The sequence below is a fragment of the Rhinoderma darwinii genome, chromosome 3 (assembly GCF_050947455.1).
Source record: "Rhinoderma darwinii isolate aRhiDar2 chromosome 3, aRhiDar2.hap1, whole genome shotgun sequence".
NCBI lineage: Eukaryota > Metazoa > Chordata > Amphibia > Anura > Rhinodermatidae > Rhinoderma > Rhinoderma darwinii.
The window spans coordinates 376,458,523-376,469,229 of record NC_134689.1 but is presented as its reverse complement, the minus strand read 5'-3'; the positions used below and the strand labels follow the sequence as shown (position 1 = coordinate 376,469,229).

At 44.2% G+C, this 10,707-nt stretch overlaps 1 protein-coding gene across 1 annotated transcript in view; it reads left to right on the top strand.

Annotated features, from left to right (window-relative positions):
- The first annotated feature begins 821 nt into the window (after nt 1–821).
- Nucleotides 822–10,707, top strand: part of BRD4 (bromodomain containing 4) — a 56,667-nt gene continuing 46,781 nt past the window's right edge. The window contains exon 1 of the mRNA XM_075858785.1: nt 822–1,139. The gene's annotated coding sequence lies outside the window, so the exon portion shown is untranslated. The remainder of the gene's footprint in view (nt 1,140–10,707) is intronic.

Here is a 10,707-nt window from a genome sequence, read left to right as displayed (position 1 = left end):
TTTTTCCGTAGTCAATGCGGGTTTCTTTTTTTTTATCATTTCTGTACACATCCTTTTTGCTATTTTAGAATTTTTATTCTTAAAGTTTGAAAATAATAGTAAAAAAATGAGCTTTTTTACTTTTCAGCTATTTTTTTTGGTAATAAAATAGTTTTACCCTAAAATAGACCTTTTATTTGTGATCGTCATTGAATACCGTAAATTTTAATATATTACATGTCTATATTAGGGTAATTGGGTCAGCGCTAGCGTTACAACAATGATTGGCGGGGGGGAACGTTTTTTTTGGGGGTGGGTATTTTATGCGTATTTATTATTAATTTTTTTTTGCACTTTACTTTTATTTTTTTATTACTATGGTCTGTCCCCCAAAGGTCAAAAAAGACCTTTAGGGAACTTTATATATTTTTTCTCTTTCTTTTACACCATCTTTTCCACTGTAACTGGAGCTGCACAGCAGCCCCAGTTACAGGGGAAATCAGCCCTCTCATAGTGACGATTGTCACTGATAGGGCTGTGCTGGATCCAGTAAGACTGCTGCCACTAACGGCGATCATGTGACCAGTCACATGAACACCGGGACCAATAGAGACAGCGGCGCGTCCGCTGCCTCTATTCCTATACACAGCGTTCATTGAGCGCTGTGTAAAAGAGATCAGAGAAGACAGAAGCAGCGAAAGCTGCTTCTATCTTCTCCTCAGGGTCCCCGGCAGTCACTGACAGCCGGAGACCCGACATTCAGCTGCCCGATCACTCGGGCAGCAAGTTAATACCCGCGCTGTAAAAAGTCTATGGCGCGGGTTTGAACCCTGACCGCCGGCCGTACAAACACAGCCAGCGGTCGGGAGGAGCTAACTGCGCAGAAAGAGGCGTGTCAATGCCCCGACGACCCGCGCTTGCGCAGAAGGAAACGAGTTAGATGAGGCGGGTCTAGTACGACGTGGGAGTATGCGTGTTACGTCACGGAGCGTAGCGGCGGCGCTGTGTGAGGAAGGAGCCGTGGGAGTGCGCTCTCGGTGCGTCTCCATTAATCCCTGTCGGTGATCGCTCCGTTGTCCCGTTTCTGTGGTTGTCCGTGTCAGCGACCTGATCCTTGGCATTGTCGCTACGTCTCCCTGCCTCCCGGAGAGGCCCTGAAGGTGAGCGCAGGGCCAAAAGCCTGAGCTATTCACAGTTGCGGGATACGCCGGGCCCGCATTGCATAACCAAGGCTGTTTGGTGGATGGGAGGAGTTGACGTAATTGTTTTGTGGAGGTTTCCACGCTATTTGCGTATATTTTGCTGGATAATTCTTGTCGTGGTGTTGGAGTGGAGTGCGGTAAAGGTATTATTGGCGTAATGCTGGGAAAATCCCGTAGATACGCAGTTTACGTAGTGCCTGTATGTGTTGGCCTTGGAAAGGCCAGTTTTCCTTAGTGAAACCGGTGTGAGTCATAGTAGGGCAATGCAGGCATCCTTGGCATGCACCTAGCTGTATGTTGGCGGGAGCTGCACTGTTTATCACAGTACAGGCTGAATTGCTTATTTACGTTCCTTGCGTAAAGCAGTGGGCTGGGTCTGTAGAATGGGCGGGTCACGAGACTCGTACATCTATGCAGGAAAGAGCTGGGATACGCTTTTGGCGTAAAATATCCCGGACATTCTAGAACGTTAACGTAACTTGCGTAAATATGATCTATTGATAAAAACCACAACCTAGACATAATGTATCTTCTATTTTGTATTAACTACAGTGTTAATGTTTGATTTTCAACTGATTTTTTTTTTTTTGCCATTGTGAATTCTGGAAATTACAATTTGGTATTTTTATTTAAATATTGATTTAGTTGTGTATTATTATGTTGCTGATGATGGCATACACTGTGTTCTGTATCTGCTGTTTGTCTTGTCTATTTAAGATGTATACAATAAAATGTATTAGATGGTCATCTTAGTATTCCTTATTTACCCCACCCCCCTCTTCTTCTTGGGTAGAATACAAGTCTCCCATGTAGGGTGGCATCTGTTTTGTGGCTAGATCAATATTTCCCTATACATTCCATAGGGATTTGTGACTCTCGCGAGCGGAGTGTTGGCTCATGTGCCTGCTTTGCTCTATAAAGGCTGAAAACATTGGCTTGACCAATAAATATGCTGCCCCCACTGTCTGCAAGCCTGGCTTCATGTGGCACAATTATTTAGTGAAAATTGAATATTCAGATTCCACTTTTTAACACATTAGACATTATAATGGGATTTCATAATGAAAAGTTCTGCAACTTCCTAATAGACTTAAAGTCCACCATTTTCAAGATCTGTGCTTGCTGTTAATGAATGGGAGCATGCTTGTTTACATCTGGAGGCAAAAACCCAGGACAGGCCTAATAGGATTTGCTACGATGTATTCAGACTGAGCTAAACAGTTTTGGACTCCAGGCTAATACTTCTTATCTGCACTGATACATTGTAGCAAAATACCTGGACTAAGACTTGTGGTCGCCCAAAAATTTGTATAGATTTAATTGTAACAAACACTCAAATGAGGATTGGGTCTGTCCTGCCTTCAGCTTCTAGATGTTGTAAAAAGGTTTACATTCACTGACAGCAAACAGATCTTTGAAATGTAAATAGAAGTATATTGGGTTTCTTTTACAGCCTTTGTGTGGCTAGTAAACTTTTTTCTGAGTAAAGGAAAAGGCTCATGCACACAATTTACCACGAGTGTTTTGCATGGAGCTGTAATACGGCTCCTATCTATATATACATATGCATTCATGGGGCTACTACTGTACAGCTGTATGCCTTTCATTTTATAGAGCGGTGTATGGGTTGTTTTTGTTTGTTCTTTTTTTGGGGGTCTGATTCATATGGAATCTGACCAAAAAAAATGGGCCATTCTCCATCAGATGCAGTATGTAGGGAGAGGAGAATATCTGCGTACACCCATTCTGGCTGAGCCTGTGTGGCTCTATACGAGGGGCTGTACAGTCTCTGAGCACTGAGTGATCTCCCCACCACATGGTTCAAGATCGCTGGGACAAATCCCTGAAGCCAGGTTCTCAATGTACTTTAAAATCAACTTAAAAAGGAACCTGTCACCTCTCCTGACATGTCTGTTTCACTAAATACTTGTATTCCCCATAAAATAGCTATTCTGCGGCATCTTCTCTTAAATCTCTGCATTGTACCGTTCCTCTGTTATTCCTCTTACAAACTCATGATTAAATTGACTATTTGGTGGTACCAGTTGGGGGTGTGTCCCTGGCCATGTCCAATCACTGCTGTCGGAGAGACTGTGTAGGGACACGCCCATTTGCCAAGGGGAATGGCAAGACCCAGTTGTCAATTTATTCATACATTTCTAGGAGGGATAACAGAGGAATGGCACACCACAGAGTTCTAAGCAAATATGTTCCAGAATTGTTATTTCATTGAGAATACAAGTATTTACTAAAATAGACCTGTCAGAAGAGAAGTCTTCTTTAAACTGGTCAAAATTAGGTGCGATTTCCCCAACCCCTGCGCGGGTGGTCTACTTGCTTCCTTGGAAAAGCTTACCTAGAGTTCTTCTGAACTGTTCACCTCCGTTTATTTGGCAGCTCCAGCTGCAAGAACTTCAAGGTTTAGCTTAAAACTCTGGTACGCTTGCACCCTCCATGCAGTGGAATTTAGTAGTATGGTAGCAATACATGTTGCCTGTTTATTTCAGTGGATATCTACGTAACACATGGTACCACAGAATCCACCAGAACAATCTATGCTCTCCTCTCTGGCTAAGGCCTCATGCACACGGCTGTAGCTGCTTACGGGCACCTGACTGCCGCCGAGTGGCATCCGCGGGCCGTCCGCAATCACTGACCATGCACGCAAAAGATGTGCGTTCATTTCAATGGTGCCGGACCCCAATTGCGGACCGTAAAATGACTTGTTCTGAATTTTTGCGGTCCACAATTTCGCCCCCCCCCCCCACACACACGATCCGTGTAAACTACGGTCGTGTGTATGGGCTCATAGAAATGAATGGATCCGCAATTCATCTGTGATTTTCATGCACCCGTAAACTTCGATGGGGGACTGATCCGCAGAAAAGGACTAGAATAGGACATGCAGTCTTTTTCACTCCCGGACACAAGCTCTGTGAAAAAACATGGCTCTGTGAATAGCCCCATTGCATTGGTCAGTGTGCTGACAACACACGGACGTGAAATACATTTGTGTGAATAAGGCCTAATAGATGGGGTTTCCATGTGGACAGAGGTTGTAGCATTCAATTGCACTTTTTAATACGTTTTGAACTTTTTTCTGTACCTTTTTGCAACAAGTTTTTAATTTCCCATGGCAACCAATGGGATCACTGCTTACGTTTTCTGGCCTGCACTAATAAAATAGAAGCAGTGGTGCTATTGGTTGCTATGATTTTTAGTCCAGTAATAGGGGGATTATTTCCCTGGCGTTTCTTGTTCACGTTTTCCCCGTGTTTGCTCACAAAGGGATGGATTGAGGCTTCTGTGCCCTTGTTATAAAGTATCTCTGACATTCCATTTGTCTACCTCGCATCTATATTTACAGTACACAACTTATGTTGGTTTTCTGGTTTGGTGTTAGCGGATTCTGATGGTATTACTATGTCTAAGTACAAAACCTAGGCTGTTGTACTTGCCTAAAAATCTGCACCGACGAATCGTTGCGGATATCACGCGTTGCACTAAATGAAATCACGGTGAAAATCTGCCGTATTTCTGCCATAGGTCGGGCATGTCAAGAAGGTGCTGCTAGTTTTTTAATTTTTATATATATATATATATATATACACACACACACACACACACACACACACACACACACACACGCACACGCACGCACACGCACACGCACACACACACTCTGTAAGTGGATAGATTTACTTTAAAACCCCATTCACTTACATTGTACTTTGTTGTGGATGTTGGGTGTGGATTCCACAACTAATATGCAAGGTGTGAACGCGACCATAGAGGAAGCTCTTGTCTGGACGTCTCGTGATGAATGAGACGTCCAGACACGGAATAACTTGGCTGTCTCGTAACACTTCCTACAAGGACTAGTTGCCTTCTCAGCCGATCACTGTATTGTCTGTCCCTGTCTACGACACTCCTGGGTCCTTTAAGACGCCATAAAATGTTTAGGATGTCACACAATGACCCACATGTCCTTCCAGTATACTTCTAGTTAGCGAGCTTATTCCAGAGGTGGTCTGTACATTGATACCCCCACCAGTGACTGTAGTGCTATATAAAGTCTCTCCCCTCTGCTTCATTCTGGAGAGGTGAAGGCTGCGGCAGCTCCTTCCTTCTCACTCACCCCCACCATGTCTATGACCGGTCACACGTTCTCTACGACCGAGGGAAACTTTTGGCTTTGTCTGAAGTATTGGGATGTACTTAGTTATGACATTTCCCTTCCCTGCTCCTATTAGACCCAGATTCTCCCTGTGGATCCCTGTCCTGATGTGCCATGTATAAGTGGTGGCGGTGCCTTCTCAGCCGCCCGTCGTGTGCGGTCTAATGTACTTTCAGTTTTGATATACTCTAAGTTGAGGTTAGTACGGCCGCCTTGCAGCACATGTGTTGTGATAACTCTGAACAGAGCAGAAAATGTTGTCATGAGGACATTGGCGCTCTCGGCAAAGAAATTATCTTTAAAAATTATTTTCACGTTTCATGTATACTAACTGATATTTTGGGAGAATGTCTCTACTTCTCATATTTCATTACCAGTAATATGCACTGAGGGCATTATGAATGGGTGGCTGGTGGAGATCTGACCCCCAGGACACCTATTGATCAGCAGAATCTAGTTCTCTAGGCACTGGGGCTCGTATGTACTGCAGCTCAGCCCTTCAAGGCAATGTATCATCAGAACATTTTTTTAAAGTGGGTTTTTGTTAAAAAAATTAAACCTTTTTGGTTAAGGCCTTTTTTACACTGGGAACGATCACTGGAATGAACGTTTGTTCTCGATCATTGTACACACAGCCTGCAATGCGGTCTATACAGATAATACAGGAAGGAAGTATGTGTTTCCAATACGACCACAACCGAAAAGTCTTTCTAAATAGAAATAAATGGCGTCGTAGTAAGGATCGTTCGTCCCCATGCTCCCAATTGTTGATCTGTTTGAAAAGTGCAAATGACCGCAGATCGACAAGATGTATTATCGATTGGTGCTCGTTAATAGGTGGACAATATCTGCCCGTGTAAAACCACCTTAAGGGTCAATGCACACGATGCGTATTATGTGCGGTTTTGCCGTGCATATTTGTGTGCGGCAAAACCGCAGCGTAATACAGTACCGGCATAGTAAATGAGATTCTAAGAAATCTTATGTACACGCTGCTGTATTTTGTCCGCACATAAATTGAACTGAGGTGCGGATTTTAAAACCTGCAGCACGTCAATTTATCTTGCGTTTCCGCTTTCAAATTGTATCTGCCTAGTGGTAAGGAAAACCGCACCAAAACATGAAAATGCGCCAAAAAATGTATCAAAACGTAAAAACTTTTTACCTGCGTATTGATGTGGTTTTTATCTGCAGCAAAATACGCAACATGTGCATGTAGCCTGAGTGTTGAATTTCCCTGCAGTGCCACCACAGCCTTAGTGTCCCTTCACATTAACCTCTTAACGACGGACGGATATATCCGTCCTGTGCAGGTGCTAGTTCCTGCAAAAGGACTGATCTATCTGTCCTCTGTTCGAGCGGATACTGCCAGTGTACCCACGCGATCAGCGGCAGGAGCACGGCTGCTATACACAGCCTGGCTCCTGCCGCAATCGAAGCGCGCTTCGATTTCTGCAGTTTAACCCATTAGATGCTGCTGTCAACAGCGACATCTAATGTGTTTGACAGAGGGAGAGAGCTCCCTCTGTCACCCTATCGGCACCCCCGCAAAGAAATCGCGGGGCGCCGTTGGGTTTTCATGGCAGCTGGGGGCCTAACAGGCCCCCAGGTCTGCTTTCAGCAACTGCCTAATGGGCCATGGATAGATGACAGGCAATAATGCTTTGGTATACTATAAGCAGATCGCTTAGTGAAGTCCCCTGGGGGGACTAAAAGTAAAGCAGTCAAATTAAAGTTTATGGAAAAAAATAATATATATATATATATATATATATATATATATATAGTGTGTGTGAGAAACCCCTTTTTTTCCCCCAAAATAGTGGTTTTATTTTGTAAAAGTATCAAAACAAATAGAACAAACATATATGGTATCCCCGCAATATAGTACTAATGAAAACTACACCTTGGCCCACAAAAATCAAGCCCTTATACGGCTATGTCGACGGAATAAAAAAAAAAAAGTTACGACTCTTGGAATGCGACCGTGGGAAACAAAAAATAATCCTTGGTCATTAAGGGGTTAATGGCTAGTCCGTCATACTGGTCAGACCTCCAAAGCAAGAGATGCTCTAGGTAACTGCACTCCACTCTGGCCAAAAAAAAGGATCTCAATAGAGGAGTCCCCCCCCCCCCCCACTATTACACACACTAGACTAAAAACGTCTGAAAATAGAGTTGTTTTCAAGGGAAAACCGCTCCTGATTTTCAGAAGTTCTTGAAGCCACTCGCGTTTTTCGCTTCGTTTTTTATGGCCATTTTTGGAGCTTTTTTCAATAGTCTATGAAAAACGGCTCCAAAAATGTCCCAAGAAGTGTCCTGCACTTCTTTTCCACTGACGTTTTTTTACGCGGCTGTTTTTCAAAACGGCCGCATAAAAAAATGGCCCATTGGAACAGAACGCAGTTTTTCTCATTGAAATCAATGCGCTGATGTTTGGAGGCGTTCTGCTTCCGATTTTTCGGCCGCCTGGAAAACGGCCGAAAATAGGCCGTGTGAACATACCCTTACACTGGCTTTCCAAGGACAGACAATTATCGCTTATCCACAGGATAGGTGATAATTGCCTGATCGCTGGGGGCTTCACTGCTGGAACTCCACTGATCGTGAGAACAGGGTCCCGAACCCTCTGTTCCTCTTCACTGCTTGACCACAGTAAGGAGGATCTGGGGGTTTGGGACCTGAATCCTTTGGATAGGTGACAATTGTCGATTCTGAGAAAAACCCTTTAACTCAGAGTCTCTAATGGGGGATATGAAAATACGTTTTCTAAACTGGACTACCCCTTCAATGAAACAAAAATTAAACATTCAGAACGTTCCCTTTTAAGGCTCGGACTACACCTAGATAATTTGTAGTACTTCTGATTGGTTTTAAATGGTAACACAACTTTCCATGCCTGCATTCCCCACCTGACTGTATACCACACTACACTTTTATGTATTCTGTACTTCCCTTATAAACTGCTGCCTTGTCTGTGCTTTAAAAAAGTCCCCCATCTTGATTCTTAGATTTCCCCAGCTTTCTCTTCCCATCTGATTTGCTATCAATCCCATGATGCTTCAGCACAGTATTCCAAATGAATACATGAAATCTCGGACTGCAGCTGTCACTCACGAGTTACATTTCAATCCGTAGTGCTACAAAAGTCTGTCTAGCCCTGGTCTAAGAACTTCTCCACACGGGGCGGTCATATCTTTCTTTTTGCTGTGATCTTATCAACATTGCGGTAAAGACAGCGATATGACCTCACCGCGTGAATAAGCACTAAAGGTTTGTGTAGAGACTGGCGTAATATTGGGGACTCGTGCCGTCCTGTAACCTCTGACTCCTGCCACACGTGCTGACCCTGGGACAAGTCTGACTGGAGCCTTTTATTAGATGGACCAGACTCCCTCCATTTGTGAAGTATGTGCGCTGCATGTTTTTTATGTAACACATGGCCGTGCCGCCACTGCTGCTCCTTTTGTACGTAACATTAGCGATTTTAAAGTGTTTTTCCTACATTACGATAAATGTATGTGTGTATATATATTATATATATATACTTACTGTGATTATCGCCGTCCCATGTTTCCCTTCTGGGCCCTTTCCCTGCACAGGTACCTCCTAAGGCCTGATTCACACGAGCGTATTTTGCGGACCTGTGTAATTCAATGGGGCCGTTGTGAATCTAGCCTTAGGCCTTATTTACACGAGCGTATTTAACGTCCATGATACACATGTGAAAATCACGCGCCTCGCACGGACCTATGTTAGGCAATGGGGATGTTCAGACTGTCCGTGATTTGTCCGCTGCGTAAAACTCACAACATGTCCTATACTTGGCGGTTTTTCGCGCATCACGCACCCATTGAAGTCGATGGGTGCGTGAAAATCACTCGGAAGCACTTGTGTGCCGCGTGTGATTCGCGCTACAGTTTGTAAAATAAATGAATGAATGAAAACCTAAAAGCACCTCCTGCTTTTATGTTTGTAAACCTAAAAACAGTGTCATAACGATCCATATGCGCGAAAATCACTCGGGCACGCACCAAATACCGATGCCACACGGAACTGCTACGCACCCAAAATGCGTGAATCCAGTCTTAGGCTGAGGAAAAATTCTAATGGTCTGTTGTAGATTTCTAGGCGCATGGTGGATTGTTGTATGCGCTGCTGGGAGTTCATTGCTGTACATGTAGTGCATGATTCATATAGAAGTCAGGGATGGAGACGTTGCTGCCCGTGTGATCCTGGATGGAGACGTTGCTGCCCGTGTGATCCTGGATGGAGACGTTGCTGCCCGTGTGATCCTGGATGGAGACGTTGCTGCCCGTGTGATCCTGGATGGAGACGTTGCTGCCCGTGTGATCCTGGATGGAGACGTTGCTGCCCATGTGATCCTGGATGGAGACGTTGCTGCCCGTGTGATCCTGGTGGTAGAATATGTCGTCAGTGACAGGAGATGTAATGCCAATGGTCTCAGTATAGAGGGGTCAGTCAGCATTTCATTTTGAGATGGTGAATGGAAAGGATCTGTCCTAGGAGAACTACTTTATTTACAGGGCTTGTCCAGGATTACAGAAAAAAGGTACATGGGTTGTGTCTGGCATTGCAGCTGATCCCCGTGAATATGACTGAGCTGCAATACTAAACCCAAACCAAGGACAAGTGTTGGTGTTTCTGGATCCATTTCGGAATGAATGATTGTTCTCCTGCCTCGTGGAGTTTGGCAGAGCTGTATGCGCCATGTGTTCTTATGTATGCGGGTCTGACTTAAGGTCATGTGTGATGATCATGAGGACCAAGTATAATATAAATCCACCCTACACTGAAGGGATGGTGGATGTAAAGGGCTGTCACTAATAAGAGCGCTGCTGTTGTTGGTGTCTGGTAACGGCAGAGCTCTATACAATGAAGTGGTGGGCTGCCATCCTGCGCTGGATATAGTGATGAGGTTTATTATGGTGTGCCGTGATTTTCTCTGGGAGGTTTGTGTCTGTAGACTGGATGCTACAGTTACTGGGTTTCTTGGGGAACTAACAAACCACAGAAAACCATTCATAGGCCGTGCATCCTGCTTAATAGTGACTGGTTTCCGTGTCAGTGTTTCATCTCATATCGTAACAATGTACCTGTATGTGTGTTTTGTTTTTTTTTAATGCCATATATCAGAACTAGTATTCCCCCCGAAGCACTAAAATGAGGCTTCTAGTCCAAAATGTGCTGCCATATATTTAGATCTGATGGAGCATGCTGAAAAGACCCAAATTCTGCATTGCCTGTGTATTGATATGGTTGTATCCACTGCCCCATTCAGGTGCTTTGTCGGTGTATTCAGACATTGGTTGTATGTGAGACCTCGGC